Raw genomic sequence first — 23,886 nt, forward strand, 5'->3', positions numbered from 1 at the left:
AAAAATCACAAAGGATGAGTCACATATACTTCAAATCTAAAACAAAATGAAAATCTTATAGATTATATTGTCGGGAAATTGGTACTGAAGACACTTTGATTTTCAATGCTCTATTCAGTACCACTTTGATCCCATACAATGTCTGGAAATTATACTAAAAAATCTGAATCTCACTTGCTTTGTTCAAATCTCATACTCTTCCTTAAAGGAACTTAACAATATCTATGCCCCTTAAAAATGTAGAACCTTTTTTACAGAAAAATGTGAATGGTAGTCTCTTTGGTTTTGTGTTACATATATTTATAGATGGTCGGGAGGTACCAGTTATCCTCCGAAACATCCTATCTCTTCATAACAAAACTAAACAAATCTTTAAAAATATTTAATATGGCTCTAACATAATTTAGTTGCATTATATTGTAATTGGTGGTAGACTTGTAATCTCCTTCCCTCTTTATATATGCCCAGGCTTCCACACGTCTTCAGAAGATGCGATTGTAAAGATAATCAAGAGCACCCGATTGTTTGCATCAAATCAAGTGCTTTCACTCCTTTAGTCACCTACAACAAAGAAGAAACAAGTTAAATATCGATCAATAATCATCTGAACTAAGATGGAGATGCAGGGCACGAGAGCCAGAGGTTCATTTGATTATCCATCATCACCGTTGAACGTAGCAAACATCTGCCTGTTAACAGCTCCTTTCCCATATCCGACACATTAACTTGCAATTGTTTTCGAAAAAACATGCCATGGTATTTCTTAGTTCGAATCACTCATGTCAATATATGCCTTTGCCCTTTCCTGCCGTCATCCTTCATGCGGCCTAGACACGACCATGATCTCATATACCCTGCATTGAATATGCCATCTGGTATAACGTAAGTCTTCTGCCCGCGGGTATTACTGCACATTCGTTTGACCCGGAATAGGTAACTTCGCTCTTTCCACCCTCGATATGCATCAAATCATTGCTTTCGGGATATACAGGTACGGCGATCATTATCTCTGCATCTGATGCATGTTATGGTGTTGAATGTGGATACTAAAGGAGATAAATAATATCAAGGCAATGAATACAAGACATCTCTCGAAGTCCTTTCATCCAGGGATGGGTCAGAGTCCCACCGTAAAAGAGTGGTACTCCATCTAGTAGTGGAGACAATAAACTTTATGGAAGCTAAGCCAAGATCTTTTCTGGTAATCATACCAACCAACCTTCTATTTGAGTCACTCACACAAAGGTGTCGAAGACCAAGTGTTCGGAATATTACATACACCCTTTGTGCTGAGCATTCACCACGTATAATTAAGGGTAGTCTTCATAAATGGCCTCAAATCCAACACTAAGATCTTTCTTGGTCTTTTTGTTGCGTCTATTATAGTGATGCCTCCTTTAGTGGCCCCATTAGAATATTCTATTTGTGAATCTAGAATACCATCTAATTCAATTTCACCTACAGCCTCAAGTCGAGAGGTCAACTCTCAATGATGAGGATAGTGGCAAAAGTGATATGCTTGCATTGCACTTTCCAGAACTTTGTAATTGTTTGGCATCCATACTTCCAAAATATGGATATTGCCACTTGTCAGAGTCTTTGACTACTGACAGGTCCACTTCAACAAAAACATGTCGCTCAAGTAGTAATAATAGTTGATGCCTTAGAATAAGACCAACCATTTTCCCTTGAGCATCATCAGAATGGAGATAAGAACTTTTGAAAACAAGAAATCCATTGTGTCTTGTGCTATGCAAAACCTTAAGAACATCTGTAACTGGAACTATCTCTTCAAATCCAACCACGGGCGATGACATAATATTGAATGTGCTTAAGGGACTCATCACACGGGGTGGCTCACTTTGAAGAAAATGAACATGTCCCAGCTGCTATATATCGGCTTCATATGCACCATGCTGATGAATGTGATGAGCAACCCAATTTGACACAACTACTGCCATTATTACGGGTAGAATGAAATCAAGACTAGTTGTTCCTTCAACCATGATTACAACCACAGAAATTGATGACCGGAAAACTCCTCCAAGAAGAGCAGTTGCACCTATCAAAGCATGAAGTCCAGGTTGAATACTGGCCCCTAGAAATATCAAGCGAAAACAAGCAACCCAAAAGAGCTCCAACCTAAGCTCCAACCATCATCGATGGCATGAAAATGCCTCTAGGAGTAGCTATTCCATAGGCTAAGATAAAGATTGCCAAGAATGATACATTATAAATACCCAAACTCCTTATCGTAAAGAAAGGATCCACATCATTCCCCAGTTGGAGTAGATACTTGATTGTTTCGTGTGGTACAGATAAAAGAAGTGTTGCAAGATCATTGTATATATTCACTCCACTTGTTGAATCATGTCCAGGACAAGTATATGCAAACCAAAATTCCTCGTCTGCTTTAAAATTGATTCTAAAATTTTGGGTTCCATCACCTACAATGACTGATACTCATCATCACTATCATCCCACGTGCTTATTTCTTTCTCTTCATGATCTTTGTCATTAAATATAACCCCAATAAAATGAGCCTTGTCTTTTCCCAAACAGCAGTGTTTGGGTTCCCATGGTCCCTTACATGAGAAGCATACCTTCTTCCTCCTTAGTTCATTCTTAGATTCTTGATCAACTTTTGGTGGTGTATACTTATGTTGCTTGAAGCCATTTTGGTTTGGTTTGAAGTCCTTTTTGGTTTTAGGCGTAGTCTCAAGGTCGAGTGCTAGGTAAATGACATCCTCCAGAGTTTTAGGCGTAGTCTCAAGGTCGAGTGCTAGGTAAATGACATCCTCTAGAGTTTTAGGCTTGTGTGCCTTGACCAATTCTTTCAATGTGTTGCTCAAGCCTCCAACAAACAACATTGTGACTCTCCTTTCTGTCATATTTGGAACCGTGACAGAAATCTTTTGGAACTCGTTGACTTAGGACTCCACATACCCCACTTGTGTGAGTTCTGCTAAGTTTCTACAATACACCTCTAAGTCTTTTCTATCAAAATGAGCAATAAAATTGCTTACAAATTCTTCATAGGAATGGATCATGGCATGATCTCATGACACAACAAACTGTAGAGCTTTATCCTCCTCATTGGTTTGAGGATAAGAACATGTCTAGTTTATGAACCCAGTCTCTAGTAGTTTTCTTTTTGTTTCCATCAAAAGTTGACAAAGGGACCTTGTTCAAAGCTTCCTTGTATTCCTTGGGTTGGAAGTCTTGCCTAGTTTGCCTCTGTGGTCCTCTATTCTGTCTTTCCCATTTCAGTATGGCCTTATCTTTCTGCCGATTCTTGAACTGATTCAGATTAATTAATCACCTAAATCAATTTGGAAGTCTCATGTAATCATGATATGCGGCCAAAATGTCTTTCGTGATATCTTTCTCTTTTGCCTCTTCCTCAGGAACTTCCTCTACAGCTTCATTTCTTTCAGGCAAAAATGTCATTCTCAATGGCCAAGCAGACCTTGTGTTTATTGTCCTAATAGTATTAGAAGCTGATCTAATAGGATATTTACAACATGTCTTGCTATCTTCCACATCTTGATTCTGTCTCTGTTGTTGTTAAATGCTTAGATTACCGAATGCATTCAACAACTATTGTTGAGACTGCATGAATGTTTGCATCATTTGTTGTTGTTGAGCCAAATGTGCCAAAACATCCTAGATATTAGGCTTTCAATTTCCTCTATCTTTCCTCAGCTCTTCCATGTTTAAGGGGGTTTGTTCTTCTACCACCTCTCGTTGCTTTGCTTTGTGTCTGGTATAGTATTGGAATGGCCCAATTCCTAAGGGTTCATATAATTAATTTATAATTAGTCGTGTCCTTGTTTTACTATGTAATGTTGTTTAATCCTCATGTGAACTGTTCCCAACACCCTCTAATGACACCTCACAAGCTAGCAAAAATTGTGCCTTTGGTACAACTATATTATATTGTACTAGTTCCGGTCTAATTCTTTTGGATTTCAACTATTGATATTTTGTGAAACACTTGGCAGGAAAGTATTTCAATTCTGATTTGGGATGTACGAATGCTTTACGATGTTTGTTGATAGTTTTCTCAATACTAATACACAACAATTGCAAGTTATGATAAATAAATGTCCACATAAACACACAACCAATACATCACAACCAATTATGCCATAGCTGTGCAAAACCAAGTGCTATCTTTTCCCAATAGAGCTAACAAAGGCACGTTGTCACAACTTCCATCTTAGGCATAAACCAAACACTTTGCATTCAAATTGAACTTTGTTATTCAAAGAAATAGCACAAACATAATGATAACCACTTGCTAGGTTTCCTAATACATGCTAAGCAATGAAGCTGAGGTTGCAATGTCTCCATTTTTGCAAGCATAAGAGTTTGAGAGTTTAGCCTATCATTGTAATCCTCGTAGGCTAATTATTGTTGATAGAGAGTCTTCTGAGGTAAGGCTCAGTTATGGGAGGATCTTGTCTACTTCACAATTTAGTATGTTGCAGTTTGGTCTTCATTTTGCTCAGATTGGACTTCATTGATTTGTTCGTCCCGTGTGTCTAATAGCAACCACCCGTTCGTCCTGTGTGCCTGATGGCCAGCTACCTGTTGGTCCCATGTGCCAGATGGCCAGTTACCCATTAGTCCCATGTGCTTGATGGCCAATTACCTGTTGGTCCCATGTGCCTGATGGGTAGGTACCTGTTGGTCCCGTGTGCTTGGCCAGTTACCTGTTGGTCCTGTGTGCCTAATGGCCAATTACCTGTTGGTCTCGTGTGCCTGATGGCCAATTACCCGTGTGCCTGATGCGCAAGTACTCGTTGCTCTCGTGTGCCTAATAGCCAATTACTCGTTGGTCCCGTGTGCCTGATGGCTATCTACCTAATGGTCGTATAGTATAGCTAAATGGAGTGAACAATGATGTATGGACTGTTTGGGGTGGGTTGTACAGTAGCTTGGAATGGAGTACGAACGGTGGTGTTGATTGGTCATACGATAGCCTGGAGAGTCGTATGGTATGGAGATGTTGCAGTATAGATAGAGATGGTCGTACGATATGGTAATGTTGTAGCATAGATAAAGATGGTCGTACGGAATGGTAATGCTGTAGCACAAACAGATGCACTGCGTGTTGCGCCAAACCAGGGTAGTCGATGGTGTATCGATAGAAGGTGGATTTAATCATGCAACAAAAACTTATAGATTCGAATTCATGAAATAAAGTGAAACAAGAGATTGAATACAAATAATTCTTCAATTAATAATTGCGAAAAGATGGTGCTCCGATTTGCCAAATTCGAGCAAAGTATTACATGCAACGGAATAGGGTGAGGGTTGAATCCCACCAAAACTGAACAAGCCAAGTAGGGCAGATCTTTCACTTCCGAAATGGAGAACAACAGAGAATTCCAACGGGAATTCATAGTACAAAGAAATAATCCAAAATGCATACATACGACTACCTACAAGCTATGCTTAAATATCCATCAAGGAAAACCTTTCTGAGGGTGTACAAAGATAGTTGACGGCAACACTTACCAACGGAAACTAAAATAAAAATAGGTCTGAGATATATTAAATCAATCGGAACCACAAATACAAATATTAACTTGGGCCCTACATTAATTAATTAAAGTAACTAGTTAAAGGTCCTTTTATTATATTATTTAAATTCTGGGACCAATTAATTAATTAATCTAACTTGATTATTACATTAAAAATTGGAGGCATTACATTCATTTGGGTTTAGTTTAATGAACTTACCATTTATGGCAAGAGTGGTGATGATTGAAATGGACCCTTTCTATTTTCGAAAAGTGCATTTGGTCATGTAGAAAAATAATAGGTGTGACTCCTATTTCAGAGGACATGTCAAAGGATATGTATTTTGGGAGTTAATATTATTTTATTTGGCCAAATTATTAGTAAAACATTAAATGGCCTATTATAAAGTTATAATTTAACTTTAGAATTTCACTTATGTTGAGGGTTGAGTCATCATTGGAAGGGGCATTTATTTATTTAATTATAAGCCTAAGTCAAGTATTAAATATAAAAGTGCATGGCGTTATTAAATTTAAAAGTTGATTATGCTTCAAGGAGGTCTTGGGTTCCAATCTACTGGATCTTAACACACAATAATAATTAATCTCACTAAATAACAATAATAATAACTACATAAATGATCTAATCTTCAACCCATTACCGATCAGAAAAAAAAGGTTGAAAATGCCACAGTAATAATTTTTTGCAGCTGAAAATTTTGAAACTGCCCTTTACAAGGGCTTGAGTAAATAAAATACGGTTGCAGATGTTTGAAGAGACTAACCTAGGGCTATGTCTAGTCAGGCTTATCCTCTAAGAGGGTCGTCCTAGAGTTCTAGAATTCCAAATGCTTGTTGGGGATAAAGACCTAGTGCAAATACAAACTGTGAACAACATTAATAAATAAGTTCGATAATCCCCAAACCATCAATATTATCTCTTTTAAAAGTTCCCTCATTTCATCCACATATTTTTTCAACTAAGATACTAGATCCCTTTGGAAAGCATCAGATCTTGATTCCATTGTGATCAAGATAGAGACCCCGCTCGAATTCCACTTAGACCCTAGCATAATTAAGGAATGGAACCCATATTCTCTATGGATCCTCCAATGAGAGATCCACAGAGAATCCAAATTCCATTTTGGAATCTTGTCGGGATCCAGGTGAAATAGGAGAGGATCCAAGGGAATCTAGACATAAGGGCAAGGAAAAAGGGATCCACCTTGATTTTAAAAAATAAAATATAAAAGTGAAACTCAACCCTAAAATGATCCATCTAGAGCATAAACTAATTTAGAGGCCACAATTGCACAACTTGCCTATGTCTCTATATATGCTCAAGAGACAATTGTTTCACATGACATGTGGAGTGCCACAACTGTTGGTTCAAATGAAGTTGAAGAGGAACCAAACATTCACCTTAATTCTAATGAAGATGATGAAGCATAGAAAATTGGATATTAAGTTTATTGTTAGAATTTTTTAAAACAAAACATTGAAATATGACTTATGATTTAAATTTTTGGCATGTACTAACATTTTGAGACTTTTGCAAACTATGAATATGATATAATCATATATTAACAATTATGGATTTATCATTTTATGAGAATCACACTTCTAACTTATTATTGTTATCATTATATGTTTGAACTTTTAAGTTCTGAACTAATGAAAAAATGATGAATGAACATTAACTTGTTACATGTATGGAATCTATGAATATACATACACATGTATTTTTTTTTCTTTCGAAAATGTGTATATATACCTACAGAATCAATCCTATCCATGTCCAAAGAAAATAAATTGGTCATGTCAATTATATTTAACTAAGGCTCTCTATACCATTGATAGTTTATTTTTGAATAAACTCATAACAATACAATATCCTCCCTTTTATCAACTTGAAATATTTTGATATTTTACTTGTTTTTTCCCAAGCCTAAGGTGGGTCGCCAAGAATAATTAAATTGGCCCCCTTACATGATGCCCCATTTGATAATAAGTCTTGAGCTTGGCCTAAGTCCAATCAAACACCCAAGTAAATAGAGCACCCCATTCATCTCTTAAGTGGACCATTAAAATAATAATAATCAATTAGGAGTAATTTATAAGCTTCAAAACTTAAAGCCATATTAATTATTGTTTTATTCTCTCAAAACATTTTGCCTTGGCCTATGGGTATAAATTAGGCTGATGAGTGAGAAACATTTTTCCATTGAAATTAATCATTGATGTGTTTAGGCAGAAACGGACATTACAAAGTAAAGACGACTAGTGCACTTATAAGCGAAGCACCCTTCTTTTAGTAGTTCAGCTCAAGGAGCCTTTCCTACTCCCCTACATCCATGGAATATCTTATATAAATACTCCCAAATATTTGGAATCAATAAGCCTTTCCCTTTGCTGACTTGGATCTCGCCCCATCTCACATCCCTTTGAGCTAAAGTCTGATATAAATTTTGTCAGGTCTGAAACACAAAGTTGAACATTGACATATGCCACAGTTACATAAAACTCGTCCTAAACATGTGTTCATTTCCAAATCCTAGCTGTCTAAGGTATTGCAAAATATGGCAATTAAGCCTCCAAATTTGACACAATATGTCTTCCACCTACCACATAAACTTCAAACTTGTTGGCTAAATTTTTTGTAAGTCACTAAGACTACAACTTACAAAATGGAAACTTTAGGCAACAATGTAGTGAGACAAATCTTTCCTCTCAGCAATAGCGGAGGCTCCCTTCTAATCGTAGATGGCTATAACAAAAACCTAACTAAAATTGACAAATTGGGCAGTTCTCTGAATCAACTCCTCTTTTTTTCAGGAATGACTTTATGGCAACAACTACTACTTGCAAATTAACAAAAGGTACCTACTACAACAGTAATATTGGTGGCTTAGTGATTGTCATGAAAACAACTCTTAAGAAAAAAGTTATAACTATTTTTGGTTGACTAGTAATAAGAACCAAAAGCCTCTTACGATCAATTATTTTTGACGAGTAAAGATAATATATAACAAAGCACAAAGTCTCTTGCCAACTAGCCAAGTTGAAATAATATATTTGAAATCAAAGCACAAATTCTTTAGTCTCAAGTATTTGTAACCACTATCAAACTATAACATTTTTGTTCGCTGAAGCTCAAAGTCTTAAAGAAACAAAACCAAACACTCCAATGCTTTAAGAAAATGAATTATAAACTCAACCAAAGATAAATTGATCAATGCAACTTAAGATTACAAAGACCAACTTCAAGCTTCACAACACAGTTTGAGAACACCTGCTTCTTTATTCAATTCATAAATTTTTGTATCCAGAAACACAAAGTTTTCAAGTTACAAGCAATTCAGCATAGCGTCCTTGTATAAAGCAAAAGATTATGTACAACAAGCTCTCTCCTTTATATAGGAAAATAAGAGAGAGAGGAAACCCTTAACCACCTTAATTAATTCTACAAACTCCTAACTAACTTTGACTTATTCTAAGGTGCATGCCTAATGTTGTTGCATCTCGATTACATGAAGTGTGTATACAGGTGTATGTTTCCTGTATTTATGAAGTCCACTGCTTCTACATTTAATCTTCCAAAATTACTTCAAAGTTCTACTTCTAAAAAGCATAAGAAAGAAGTGCCCAAGGCACTTAGAAAGATTTTCAAAACATATCAACAACTCTCTAAATTTGTGCAATGATTCTTATAGAAATGTTGTATTTGGTTCTCCAATGCTTTGTGCAAATACTAATAACTTACAGATAATGTTTACATTTTCTGAAGTAACATTGCAACATTCTTTTATCTTGTTTTGGATATCACAAAGTGAGAATCTATAGCTTTTGAGAGTATCAATCTCTCCAAAATTAAAGTTTTTCTCCCCAAGTTGTAGGTAAACTACTTCCTCGGATTTTGTTATGAGAACTCCCTCATCAACAAGCTCTTCATTTTCACTTTTAATTGCACATGTTAGTTGTTGAAAACCATTGTTGATCATGTTCTCTTGGTCTTGTAAATGTTGTACTACTGCTTCACCTTCAACCACTAGATTTTGTAACACCTTTTCCCTATTGCCCATTAGATGCAAGGTATTGTAATACATCTCTACTAAAGAGAAAATACCATAATTGCACAAAACATCTAAGTCAACTCCATTCATAGTCTTCCACACATTCAGGTCCACCTCAAGAGATTTAAGTTGTTGATGAAATGAAGCAAGAAGCTCCTTCAACTTGGTTGTAATATCTCTCCCAAGTCTCAATATCCCAAAGTTATCCCTAATCACACCCACCCCTTGGGACACCAAATGATCACACCAATTGTCCACAACTTTGGCTTTGTTTGCAATCTTCATTGCATGTTCAAAAGACTTAGTTGTCAACGAGGAGGCCTTCATCTTCTCAATAATATCTTGCATTTTAGCATTCTCCTCCTTAACCTTACTCTTCATTTCCCATAGCTTGTCATTCTTTTGTGTGATCATGATGAGGACATCATGTGCATCTTGCTGATAAGCAAAGCGAGATTGTTTACCAAGTTCAATTATGGTAAACTTGTAACCGCTGGCTTGCATTTTCTCTATTGGCTTTTCAACAAGAGGCTCAGCCACCTTTGCATTTTTGATGTTGCTAGCACCCACCACGATCCTGGATACCATTTTAGTCTTCGCCTTCTTGGTCTTAGGAACAATAGCCTTCGCAACCACATTGGATTCATTGTCTTTAGGTGGAAGTTATTCCTTCTTCCTCTTCTCAGTAATTGTAGTGAGCCACGATGTAATAGTAAAGGAAGAGGATCCTATATCAACAGTGGTAACCTAACTGAGCAGAGGATCAGCTTGTGCAATTGTAGCTACAATAGTTGGGGCCTCAAACATAATTCCCACCAGAGTTGGGTTGCTATGTTTGACCTCTGGCATGAATTGCTCAAATTGTGTTGACGAAGTGTTTGTCAATCTTATGGATGAAACCACAATATTTGGAATTGACAAAGTGTAAGCATTGAACACACTCTCGAAACTGTAATATTGCTCCACTATCAAGACCGCAAAAGCAACCGAAGAGACGAGCATAACCGGTGCAATCAAAGTTGGATCTACATGGAATAGTGCCTACTCAGAAGGAAAAGTGCCCATGGCAACATGCAAGGATGAATACACTGACTCATGTGAGGCTGGCACAAAATTAGGAAGGGTGGTTAAAAATTGAGACTTTTGTAGGTCTCCTCGGAGAACACTTTCTCTAAGGAGGAAGCTCATCATCACTAAGATTAATGTGAATCTTATAGGGTTCTGCAAATTTCACCTCAAGCACACATCCCTTGCCTTTGTCACCCTACACGATGAGCCTTGGAATGGTTGTTGTCGAAGACTTTGTGCCATCCTTTTGTTTACCTCTCACTTCAAACCTTGGACCGACTGGACCAATAGGATCAAAATCTTTTCCACACTTCACCTTTATGGTCTTCAACCCTCTTTTCTTCAACCAAATGTTTTTCTTGGCAAAGACTCGCCAAAATAAAAAACCCATGAAATTCAAATATTTTAAAGGATTTTGAGTTTTTTTTGTGCATCATTTAGCCAATTAACATCAAATACACAATAATTGAGATAAATAGAAACTACTTTGCACACATATACAACTTTTCATAAATCTTAAGTATAAATGCGAATTTTTGTAAGAAATTACTTAAAGTTAAACTGAATAACATAATAGAAATCTGAAATATGGTGTAAGTGTCAAATGTCTACAATATCCATGCTTGATGCAATCCATGGAATCAAAAGCTCAAAACATACATCAAAAGAAAGGCTCATAGTAGCCAATGTCTTCCTACGAGTATGCCTAAGATAGGTCATGGAAGACTCTAGAGCCATCCTCTCCCTTTGTGTTTAAGGTTTAATCTCACTGACATGCTCATCATGATCGTCCTCCTTATCCTCATACTTATCCTCATAATTCTCATCATCAGAGTCAGATCTATCACTCTCGGCCTCAGGGTCCTACATTGTGTCTCCTCATGCTCTAGCCTCCTCCACTACCTTAGCCTCTCGATCCACCAACCCACTCCAAGTCTTCATCACTGAAGACAAGATCATCAACCTCTGTGTTCCACCCTACTTGTATATCCACCTTCTCTAATACAATGGGAGATGCGTTGGTGCCCAAAATTTGTTTGTGGCGGAGGCGAAGGTTGTAGTGAACAAAAACAAGATCATTCAACTTTTTATAGCCAACTTGTTGCACCTCTTTGAATGTATATGCTTGAATATACTCCAATTGCATTTGCATCCTGAAGTGCTAGATGGTTGGCTCAAGATATGAATTGCAATCCTCTGTAGATTTGACACCTTATTGCGAAACATCTCCCACCATACATCTGAAACAAGAAAATTTTGAATTAGTTCTATAAATTTGACTTTATCAATCTAGATTCTAGACTCTAAAGTGGCAATAAGATAGATATTAGAAAGAAATTGGAATAATAAATTTTTACCAGGCATTAGTTATGACTAGTATTTCTTGCATAAGTCTCGTGAAAATAGGTCTCCTGGTGCTTTCTTATACATCTCTATCTCACAGACTATAATTGTTCTAATAGTTGCATCAAATGACGATCTCTTTATAACATCATAGAGGCCACTCAACACCTATTCATCAGCCTTAAAAATTTGGGTTGGATTGGTATGTTGGATTAAGAAAGTGGGCAACTGCATGTATAGGTCTATGAAGTATTGTGCCATCGCTTATCAATGACATCCCATATGGGACCATATTTTTATGATTCCTTCAAAAAAAATCTTGATCAACCTCTTTTGCACTATCCATGCCCTCATAAATGTAACCCATTGAGGGCTTCTCTCCATCATCAATCCATAGGATAACAATAAGAGGCTCTATGAACTACGATCATTGTAAAAATAAACATTATGCTTTAAGTTTTCCGTTTGAAACTGAACAGTGTGAATGTTAATGAACATAAACAAGTGTTTAAAACTTTAACAAAAATAGTGAAATGAAATGGAAGTAAGCACAAAAAGAAAAATTACTTCCACAATCTCCTTGGTGGGTTTCTAAAAGCCACTCTCATCAAAAACCCAATCAACCACCTCAATTGTTGCATCGAGCTTTGCATATGATGAATGTGTCCACTCCTCACATACAAACATACATCTCAAAAAAGCCTTTGCATTAAGAAAAGACATTAAGAAAAGATTTCAACATGAGAAATTTTTTTGCAAATCTAGTGACCGTTGGATGAGACAACGCTTTTTCCTTTGTATGTTGTCTCATAAGGTTGACGACCCAACCATGATTATATATGAACTTGCAAATATTCCTTGCTTACTCTACACATTTTTTTATCCAAGCAATTTTACCTATATCCTCCAACATGAGGTCAATGTAATGGGCAATACAAGGGGTCCAAAATAATGGCAATGCCTCTCCATAAGAAGTTTACCAGCAACAACATAATTTGCTAGATTATCTATCACAATTTACACCACATTCTCCTCACCTACCTCCTTCAACACTTCCTCCATTACCTCACAAAGATACTCGACATTTTTGGTCTTCCCTGAGGCATCAATTGATTTCAAAAACACTGTGGAACCTGAGAAAAAATAAAGAAATTTAGTGCAATCATAATGATCAATCAATTTACTACTAACTTTATAAGAAGAATATTAAATTACCTCATGAAGAGACAAGAAAATTCAGCAATGTTCTATTTCTTCTATCAGTCCAACCATCGGTCATGATGGTGCAACCCTTCGCGACCCATACTTTACGTTGCTCCTCAATTTCAACTTTTACATCAGCAATGGGATGGGCCAAAATAGGACCCTTTAGCTCCTCATCATTAGGGGCTTTGAACCCCAAAACACAAGCAGTAACAACATCTATGGCAATTTGCCAATAAGGAGACCTAAAAAAAATTAAATAAACAATATAGGTATATCAGAGGGAGATTTTATTGCCTTTTCAGAGATTGTTTTTCTCTTTCAGTGTTCTTCAATTATTTTGACCAGTGGTGTCTTGGACTTAATTTATGGAAGGCCACCCAACTTCGTGAGCATACCCTGCAGTCACTCCTACCTCAAGGTCATATCTCCAACCAGCTCATCACCGCCTTTTTCTCCCCCTTGTCTCCTCCATGGGACGTGAAAAGGCCATCCAGAATCACTCACTCCAGATCAGTCAGAGACTGCATCAGTCTTTCTACTCAATGACACTCTAACAGTTCTTGAAGATGATCTAAAACTCTAGATCATTCACATTTATACCCTTCTGTGACTGATTTCTTTGTACCAAGGAAGAATCTTTAGTCCTTACCTTAGTTTCTTTGGCTTTGTGTCTTGTCTTGTTTCTTCTCAAACATTGTTTGGTGCTCCTGTTTTGGCCGACTCTTTTGTTTGTATGCTTAGTCCCATTAACCCCTGTGATTTTTTGTTGGACATTAATATTATTATCTTATCTAATCTTATCAAGCAAGAGAAGACATACAAATTAAAATTAAAAATTATAAGTACCTTTTTGCATTAAAAATTAGAAGACAACTTTGCTTGCTCATGCTTCTCCTTATTTTAAGCCATGCTCTCAAGCGGTGGTTGTGCACCTAGAGTTGTACGTAGAACAAAGATGAAATCAAGTGAGGATCTTTGCTTACACACCCGAGGCTCAATGCTCATAGTCTGAGATACAATACTAGAAGGTGGAACTGGAGGGTAACCATTTCCATAATAACTTGAAGAGCCCTCTATACTTTTAGTTCCAACTAATTTTGCCATCTCTTCTTGTTGCTTTTTTAAAATTATTTCTTCTATACAGTTTCCTCTAAGGGAGCTTGCATATCACGCATAACATCTTGAGTTACATCCTTGCATTTTTTGATATCACGCCTTGGTATGTGTAAGGTGATATTTCAATCTATTAATGCCTCCCTCTTTGTATGTTATCATACAATGCCAACATGTCACAACTCCTTTCTTATGCCCAGGAATGGCATGTTTCCATTCGCTATCCCTTGCTACTGCACTAGGATCAGCATCAAGGTTAGTTTTAGGCCAAGTTCCACTACCATCAAGTTGAGACATGATGTTATTGCTGCTGCAATATACCATAAAGAAATAAAAATAAGCATTTAGAATATAGAAAATCTAATTTACAAACACTATGTTTGCTTACTTTTCAAGTTTTTCATCACCATAAAATGGAAAAAATCTAAAGAGTCCAAACACATGCAAACAAAAAATGATTGATAAATGTGAAAAATTTGTACAATAACAAGAAATTTTTTTATCTTACCTCTTCAAATTTGCTCTTGAAATGGAAAAGTTACCCAAGTTTGAAGAAGCCTCCTCCAAATGCTTCTTTTAACTCCTCTCAATGCTTCTATGCAAGCTACAAAGTGGCACAAACAATCAACAACCGATAGATGACAGCCAACCAATTTGCTTATTTATCTCCCAAAACCCCAATTCTCTTCCCTCAACTGTTATTTCTCTATTCTTTGTGTTTGCAAGTGATAGAATGACCTTTTTAAGTCTTACTCATGCTTAGCATACCAAAAAAAAATTAAAATTTGTCTTTTTCAAATGCTGTCTGTTGGCCAAGTCAAGTTGATGGGACTCAGCCAAGTTCGAGTCCTAAGGCAATTTACCTCATTTGAATGGGCTCACCTCAGGACTCGACGAATCCTGTAATGTTGATGCTAATACCAAGCTTGTGAAAGGGAAGATAAGCAGCCCAAAGTGTAGATTTAGAAGCAGAGAAAATGCCACCCATAATCAAATGCTCACTTCTTAAAAAGTGATACCAATTGCTTGTAATTAAATTCCCCAAATTCATCAATACCCTAATGCCAATAAACTGGAATCCTAGGCGCTCAAAATTACAAATGAATGGTTTCAAATTCAGTTTCAAACCCACATTGCTCCAAAGAGAATGCTTGCGCTACCAACACTTAGGTAGATTAACACTAATTTGCCGAATAAAACCATGCCCCAATGTCAAATATGAATTACTCGATATTCAAAAAAGTAAAATGTCGGTTAAATAGGTATAACTGGCGCCCAAAATTAGAGCTCCAATGCCTACAGGAAATTCCAAGACAAATGCCCTCCAAAGCAACAGAAATAATAGAAATGGAAGACGACTTTGAATCTCAAACTGGTGAAACTCAATATTTAATCCACTATACCTCAGTAGGGCAGAACACCAACCAACTTTAAACCCTTATACTTCAGCAAGGGCACAAAAACCAGAAAATTTAGAAGACCACCAAGAAACAAAAGAAAATATTATTCAATTGGAACCTTTTCCATCAAAATGAGCTCATTTTTATAACCCCCATTAGCACAAAGTTTTACAAATGCAACTTCACTTAAAAGCTTTCTCACCACAACATCATTTTATTATGTGCCATATTAATTTATTAATTTCTTTCAGCTCCCAAAACTGACCTTTTCAACCATATCATAACATTATCACACACAAGGCCACCATTCCTTGCACCCAAAATTTAAAACTTTCCAACCCAATTCCAATGACCTATGACACTAAGGTAGCCAAAGTACAATAGCAATAAAAATAGCAACCACAACACATTTAGATGAATAATAGTAATTCACCTGTCTTGTGAGCATGACTGAATAAGCATTAGAGTCAAAATCTGACAACACTAGAGTGATCTTGATGAAAAAAGACGATGAACGAACTGGACGAGGTGACTTACTATAAATCAACGCTCCCTCCAAGATTATTGCAGCCCAAAATAAAAGCTAAGTGTCACTCAATTCCTCTGTAACTCAACTAAGCTCATCAGAACCAACTATGGACTTACCATAAATAGTAAGTTCCTCAAAACTAAGCCAAAACTCACCATAGGCTACTGGAGAGCCTATAACTTCACAATTGAGAACCTCAAATCCCACTCTCAGCTCATGAGGATCTTGGCGATGAATTGACCAAGCGAGTTGGAGGAACCTGCTAAAAATGGGAACATTACAATCTTAAAATGTTAGTCATAAATCTCCAGCAGAAATAAATTTTCATAAATAATATTTTATTGAGATTCTTCAAAAAAATTAGAATCAATCCAATCATAGATGCATTAACTATAACAAGATTGGATAACAGAAAAGATGATCCTGGGATACAATATAAAACACCGTTACCATGTCTCCAATTGACCGTGAGTTTTTGTCCATTGTCCCAGATAGAGGGATTTTGTGCTCTCGCTTGCTAAAAGATTATGCTTTTGAAAATAACTTTCCAAGAGAGAGTGAAATCCAACTCACAAAACCAAGTATGCTGAAAATGAACCCCCTCTTCCCTTTTTAAGCACAAATAGGTGACTCTTTGCACTCTCCTTTCTATTTCCTTATTTTCTTTTTAAAATAATACTATTCCCCCACTTAAGGAAAAAAAGTTCCCAATGCCCATACATAACAAAGTGACATTAACAATACGAACTTAAGTTATAAACTCACTTTATAATAAATCAGTTAAATCGTCAGGTATTAAAATCTACAGAGGGACTCGGATATGTAGGTGTGATAGCTTGTCGGAAAGGTCTCGACAAGGCGCTCCTGGTCCAACCTTGAAATGCCATGTATCTTGAACTTGCTGACTACTAAAAATAGTTAGTGTTTGGAAACCCCATTGAAACCACCCCAATTGGCTAGCAATTGATATTTGAAACTGCCTAGGTCAAAAACTAAACTTAATACTATAGAAAAATTGGTTATGTTGTCCGGCAAAATGAGTAGTTAGACAGTTACTGATGCGGCGACAGTTGTGTCATTTCATTGGCACCATTTCGGACATTATAAATATTGTGGACACTTATGTATTCGAGCATCATTATCATTGTAGGAAATATCATTGTTGTGTACAGAAAAGCATTTGATAATGAATGGTGTTTTGCATTGATTATATGTGTTCTTTCCTATTCACCACGGGTTGAACATTTGGTGTCGTTGCTTGTCCCACGAACAAGTGTCCCGCGGATGGGCTGTCCCACGGATATGCTGGTCCTGCGGACACTAAGTGTCCAACGAACACATGTGGCCGCGAACTTAAATAAGCCGTAAGATTAAATTTATACTCGGGAAGGTTTTTTACCAAGGTTAATCAGCTCAAGTAAGCCAGCCGCAGGAGGAAAAAAGAAGTCTACGGAGGAGAGAAAGGCAGTCCGCGGTAACATTATTGGTGCCGGTAAGGAAGCCAAAAGAAGAATAAGTGTTGAAGGAGAAAAGAAAGAAGCTACGTTCTGACGGAAAGGAACATATTGCAGGCACATCATCCACGAGAAGAAAAGAATATCCGTAGGGAAGTAGAGGACAGTAAAGGTGTTCAATGTAGGAACCCTTGCCGTAGGAGAATCACTGCCATGAAAGATAGAAAGAGAAAGAGAAACCCTAACCGTTTCTTTTGGGTACATTAAAAGAAAAAACAAGAGACCATTGTTATGGAATCCACTGGGAAAATAAAGTAGTGGAAAAACCAGTTGAAGGCCAATATGGAAAAGAATGCGAGAGTGTTGGCTTCCGAAGTCCGAGTTGCAGGGCCAACAACATCCAACAGTAAGAAGTAGAAAGTGAAGGCTGACCTCTCACACCTCATGGTTTAGTTTGAAGGACTGAATGGCAACGAGTGTCGAAAATGGTGGCAAGAAACTGCAGATACAAAGGTAATTAAACAAATTTTGGTACAAGCACAAGTACATTGGGCAATACGACTTCCAATATTTTCCATTTGGCTGTTTGAATCAGTTTTAAGACTTGTGATAGAATCATACAATAGGAACACCAGAACGAGTACATTTGTTTAGAAAAAGCACCGTATGACAATCTCTTTCAAACTGTGGGATTTCAGTAGGGTTTTTGTCATTCCTGGCCAAGGAGGTCGGAAGGTGGAGACCAAGAATCGAAAGTTGTCACAAGAACGGAAGGAGTATTGGGTGAAATGAGTAGGCCGCAACCTCACACCAAAGGAAATGGAGTCTGTGGTGAAGGGTGCCAAGAGCCGAGGACTGCGGAGAGATTTTATTTGGGAAGGCTACTAGAGGTGTATCATGGATGTAATTAAAAGTAGGTTGACAGGGGCAAGTCGGGCCTCAAATATAGCTTTTCCGCAGATTACATTCATGAACGACATGATGAATGGTACCATGTAAAATTGGGCCACGGTTCTCGCCGACAGGATGGAGGAGTTTATGACACTCCAGCATCGGACATTCTTGTCATCAGTAAATATTGTGTAACCGACAAGTAGATTAGCATGTAGTTGATAATTATTTATTATGTAGCCTACATGTAGCCGACGGACCCCTTCAGGAAGATTCTTCGGAAAGTTATATGTACACCATCGAACATCATTGTAATCATCATTGGAAGCACTATGTAATCTCTTCGGCATATATGCGAATAATAAAAGGAGTACTGTTGTGTCACATGTTCTTGTCTATTGTCTACATGCATTAAACTATTTACCCCATACGGTAAATATTTTATTGGAGACATTTGGACACGGGTGGAATAGTGGCCAGACAGAAGAAGGTATTCCAAGGATTGGAGGCATATGGAGACACGAACAATAGACAGGAGGACACTTCAGAGAGCAGTGGGGCTGATTCCGAGGAAGAGTACTTTTGTGGAAGTTGGTAGCGACGCAGTGGGTAGCGGGTCCACATTCTTCACCCCTCCTCTGTTGCCAACTTCAGCACACTTGACTACCACCACTTCCCTCATTCCTCCATTTGGCCAGCGACATGTGTCGATCGTTATGACTCCACCAATGGTGGCAAATGTTGTCCCACAGATGGCGGCAGATGTTGTTCCCCCGACGGCCACGACAGATGTTGTTCCACCGTTGGCCACGACCGAGGGCATGCCTTCCCAGAGTTGTTCACCAAACTCCGTTGCACCAACAGAGCCAGCCTCAGAGATGGTAGAGTCGCTAGCGCCAAAGCCCAAACCTCAGGTTTGATTAGATGTGATTGGCTTTGATGTTGTGGTCACCATTTCTTCCTCCTTGTTGGCGAACACACAGCCAGCACAGTCAGCTCAGCCAATACAACCAATTTCGCCAATATAGCCAGCACAACAAGATGAGAGCATTGAGCCAACACAGATAGCACAAACGGCACAGCCCAAGAAGATGGAGGTGATGGACAGAGTGAGTGCATTCCTATGACAACAGTTCCGACTCATTCCTGCAGAGGTTGATCCGTCCATTCAGTCCCCAAGGCATGGAGGGGTATCCCCAGGACCAGCTGCCGTATCGGAGCCACAGGAGGTGGGAGTGCCACAGTCGAAGGATGTGCCCAGAGAGGACGAGGTGGCACCGGATGTGGACATGGCCGCAGGTGAGGCAAAGATTGATAGTGATGGGGAATGGACGATGTACAATGTGGCGAAGGAGGATTATGGGTCAGATGAGGATAGATGCAGGGACTACCTCAAAGCCATGCGGGTTGCGTTGAAGAAAGGACACACCATTGCATTACAGGTTTTGACTCGTTGGAGAGAGTTGCATTTGGTCCGGGCTTATATTCGGGGAGTTTTTCCTAAGCGGTTTTACTCTTGCTTTGAGGACAGGGGTTGGCCAGCAGTTGAGACACCAAAGATGTTGGCTGATTGGGCCACCTAGCCTGAGCTGGGACCATGCAACACTCCAATGGAGAAGCTGGCGCACGAGATAGTGGGGTTGTATAAAGAAGTCTATTATGCTCACAAGCGTGCAGAGGCGGACAAGGCATCAGAAAAGATCACAGCTGAGAGATCTCTGACAGTAGAGAGGGAGATTAGAGAAAAATTAACTGCAGACTTGGCCAGCCAGCAAGCAGCATGGGCAACTGAGTGTACAACACTGTTGTGGGACAAGGAAACGTCCGAGCAGGAATTGCAATTAGCTAAGGCCCAGGCTATGGATGCAATGCTTCTTCTGAAGGAAGCTGTAGAGGTTAATACGTGGACTCAATAGGATTTGCGCATCTAGACGGATCAAGTGTATGAATTGCGCCAACAACAGAACTCTTTAGGGACACAACCTCCTCCCTAGCATATATTATTTCTATATTGTATGTTGTTGTCTCCTATTTTGTTAGTTCTGAAGTCGTCAGGAGACGACTTTTCTTTTTTGAGGGGATGATGTCGGTAAATATTGTGTAGCCAACAGATAGATTAGCATGTAGTTGGTAATTATTTATTATGTAGCCAATATGTAGCTAACGGACTCCTTCGGGAAGGTTCTTTGGAAAGGTATATGTACACCATCGGACATCATTGTAATCATCATTGGAAGCACTATGTAAACTGTTCGGCATGTATGAGAATAATAAAAGGAGTACTACTGTGTCACATGTTCTTGTCTATTGTCTATATGCATTAAACTATTTACCCCATATGGTAAGCAATTCTTCATGCCGCATCATGCCATAGGCTTTTTTTTGGAGTCAGCCCTTCATCAAGTTCCAGTTGACGATTTTGAAGTTCCATCAAGGGGGAAGTTGGCGCCAAGAGAACCCATAATATTCTATTGGAGACATTTAGACACGGGTGGAACTGCGGCCGGTCAAAAGAAAGTGTTACAGGGATTGGAGGCATATAGAGACACAGACAGCGAAATGGAGGACACCACAGAGAGCAGTGGGGTCGATTTTGAGGAAGAAAGTACATTGGAAGTTGGCAGCGACGTGGCAGCCAGCTAGTCCACATTTTTCACCACTCCCCAGTTGCCAACTTCGGCGCACTTGACCGCCACCACTTCACTCATTCCTCTGGTTGGCCACAGACATGCACCGGTCGTCATGACTCCACAGCAGTAGATATGACTCCACCAACGACCATGATAGATGTTATCCACGAACGGCCATGACAGATGTGATTCCATCGATGGCCAAGACAGAAGTTATTCCTTCACAGAGTTTTTCGCTAGACTCAATTGCACCTGCAGAGCCAGCCGTAGAGATAGCAGAGTTACTAGCGTCAGAGCCAGAACCTCAGGTTCGATTAGATGTGATTGGCAATGATGTTATGGTCACCATCTCTTCCTCTTTGTTGGCCGACACCCAGCCAACCCAGCCAATGAAACCTGTTTTGCCAGTATAGCCAGTTTTGTCGGTACAGCCAGCACAGCCAGATGAGAGCATTCAACTGACACAGGCAGCTCAACCCAAGAAGATTGAGGTGATGGACAGAGCTAGTGCATTCCTATGATAGTAGTTCCGACTCATTCCTATAGAGGTCGATCTTTCCATTTAGTCCCCAAGGCATGGAGGGGTATCCCTAGGACCAGCTGTCGTTTTGGAGCCACAAGCGGTGGGAGTACCATAGTCCGAGGATGCCCCCGAAGAGGAGCAACACCAAATGTGGACGTGGCTACTGCAGGAGAGGCAGGGATGGATAACAATGGGGAGTGAACTCTCGGTGATGTGAGAAAAGAGGATTATGGGTCGGATGAGGATAGATGCAAGGTATACCTCAAAGCTATGCAGGTTGTGATGGAGAAAGGACACATCATTGTATGCCACGCTTTGACTCGTAGGAGAGTTGCATTTGATCTGAGCTTATATTTGGAGGGTTTGTCCTGAGCGTTTTTGCTCTTGTTTTGAGGCCAAGAGATGGCCATCTATGGAGACACCAGAGATGTTGGTTGATTGGGCCATAGAGCCTTTGTTGGGACTGTGCAACAATCCAATGGAGTAGTTGGTGCACGAAATAGTGGGGTTATATAAAGGCGTATATTATGCTCATAGGCATACAGAGGCAGACAAGGCATCAAAGAGGATCGTAGTTGAGAGATCTTTGACAGTTGAGAGGGAGACTAGAGAGAAGCTAGTCGCTAACTTGGTTAACCAGTAGGCAGCATGGGCAGCCAAGCGCACAACACTTTTGCAGGACAAGGAGATGGTTGAACAAAGACTATAGGCAGCTGAGTAGGAATTGCAGACAGCTAAGGCTCAGGCCATGGACGTAGCACTTCTTCTGAAGGAGGCAGTGGAGGTTAATACGCACACTCAGAAGAATTTACGCATCCGCATGGTTCAAGTGTATGAGTTGCGCCGACAGCAGAGCACTTCAAGGACGCCACCTCTTCCCTAGTTTATATTGTTTCTATGTTGTATTCTCCTATTTTGCTAGTTTTTGAAGTCTCTTGGAGACGACTTTTCTTTTTTGGGGGGAGATGATGTTGTTCGGCAAAATGGGTAGTTAGATAGCGGTGTGGCGACGGTTGTGTCATTTCATTAGCATCGTTTCAGACATTATAAACATTGTGGATACTTATGTATTCAGGCATCATTATCATTGTATGGAATATCATTGTTGTGTACAGAAAAGCATTTGCTAATGAATGGTGTTTTGCATTCATTATGTGTTCTTTCCTGTTCGCCATGAGTTGAATAGGCTAGCCCTTGGGACCAAGTTGAAATGGGCTAATTGTGCAACGAAATTCACTGTCGTTGGTAAAGGAGACATGACAAACTATAGCCGAACCACTACACAAGATGACTGACCGTACCTAGGGTGTTAAGGATGGCATTATAGGGCACATCTCCCTTCCACCAGAGCATCCAAGGGTAGGGACCACTCTCCAATTATGTAGACCCAAACACATAGCCACCGAGGCACATCACCTGTACAGAGAGTCATTGAAACCCACTACACTCTGTGAGTCTCGACCTCGAAACCTCGGCTTTGATACCATAAAAGCTCAACCACCAAACCAAACAATAGGCCCAATGGTGAGGGCGGCTACCCAAGGTGTTAAGGATGGCATACTAGGCACATCTCCTTTCCACCAGAGCATCTGAGGGTAGCAACCACCCCCAAAATATGCAGACCACACACATGGCCACCGAGGCATATTACCTTTGCAAAGGGACATTATAGTCTAAACCTTTTTTCCTTTTTCAAAACTTTACATTTAATTATTTAATTGCAAAAGAAAAATTGTTAATCTGAAGTTAAAAAAATACTAGGATAAATTGAAAACGAATAAGACCATACAAATATTTTTAGGCTCAATGATGTGAAATCAATGGAAACTTCAAATCCATTGTTTTAAGCTTCTTGATAGGTCTATTTGACTCCTTTTGTCAACATCAAACCCTACTTAGCACATTCTTTTCCAATCTTGGAATGAGATCCTTTACAAGTTCAAAATTACCTTCTTTAGCACACATGGTTTCTAAGCCTTGATTTGTTTGGACTAACTCCTTTCTTTTCAGGGTCTTAGAGGAGGTTCACTAAGACTTAAATAACTTGATTTTGATCTACATTGCTCAATTCAAATAACCCCAAACGTGCTTTCTCTACCAATCTCAAGAACTGGTTGCTTGCTC

At 39.0% G+C, this 23,886-nt stretch overlaps 1 protein-coding gene and 1 pseudogene across 2 annotated transcripts in view; both read right to left on the reverse strand.

Annotated features, from left to right (window-relative positions):
- Positions 1 to 23,886, reverse strand: part of TPC1 (two-pore channel 1) — a 288,494-nt gene that overhangs the window by 97,981 nt on the left and 166,627 nt on the right. The gene's annotated exons all lie outside the window — the stretch shown is intronic.
- Positions 1,066 to 2,870, reverse strand: LOC149568868 (uncharacterized; annotated as a pseudogene).

Source organism: Cupressus sempervirens, chromosome 3 (assembly GCF_028749045.1).
Source record: "Cupressus sempervirens isolate cs-2001-9-10 chromosome 3, ASM2874904v1, whole genome shotgun sequence".
NCBI classification, from domain to species: Eukaryota; Viridiplantae; Streptophyta; class Pinopsida; order Cupressales; family Cupressaceae; genus Cupressus; species Cupressus sempervirens.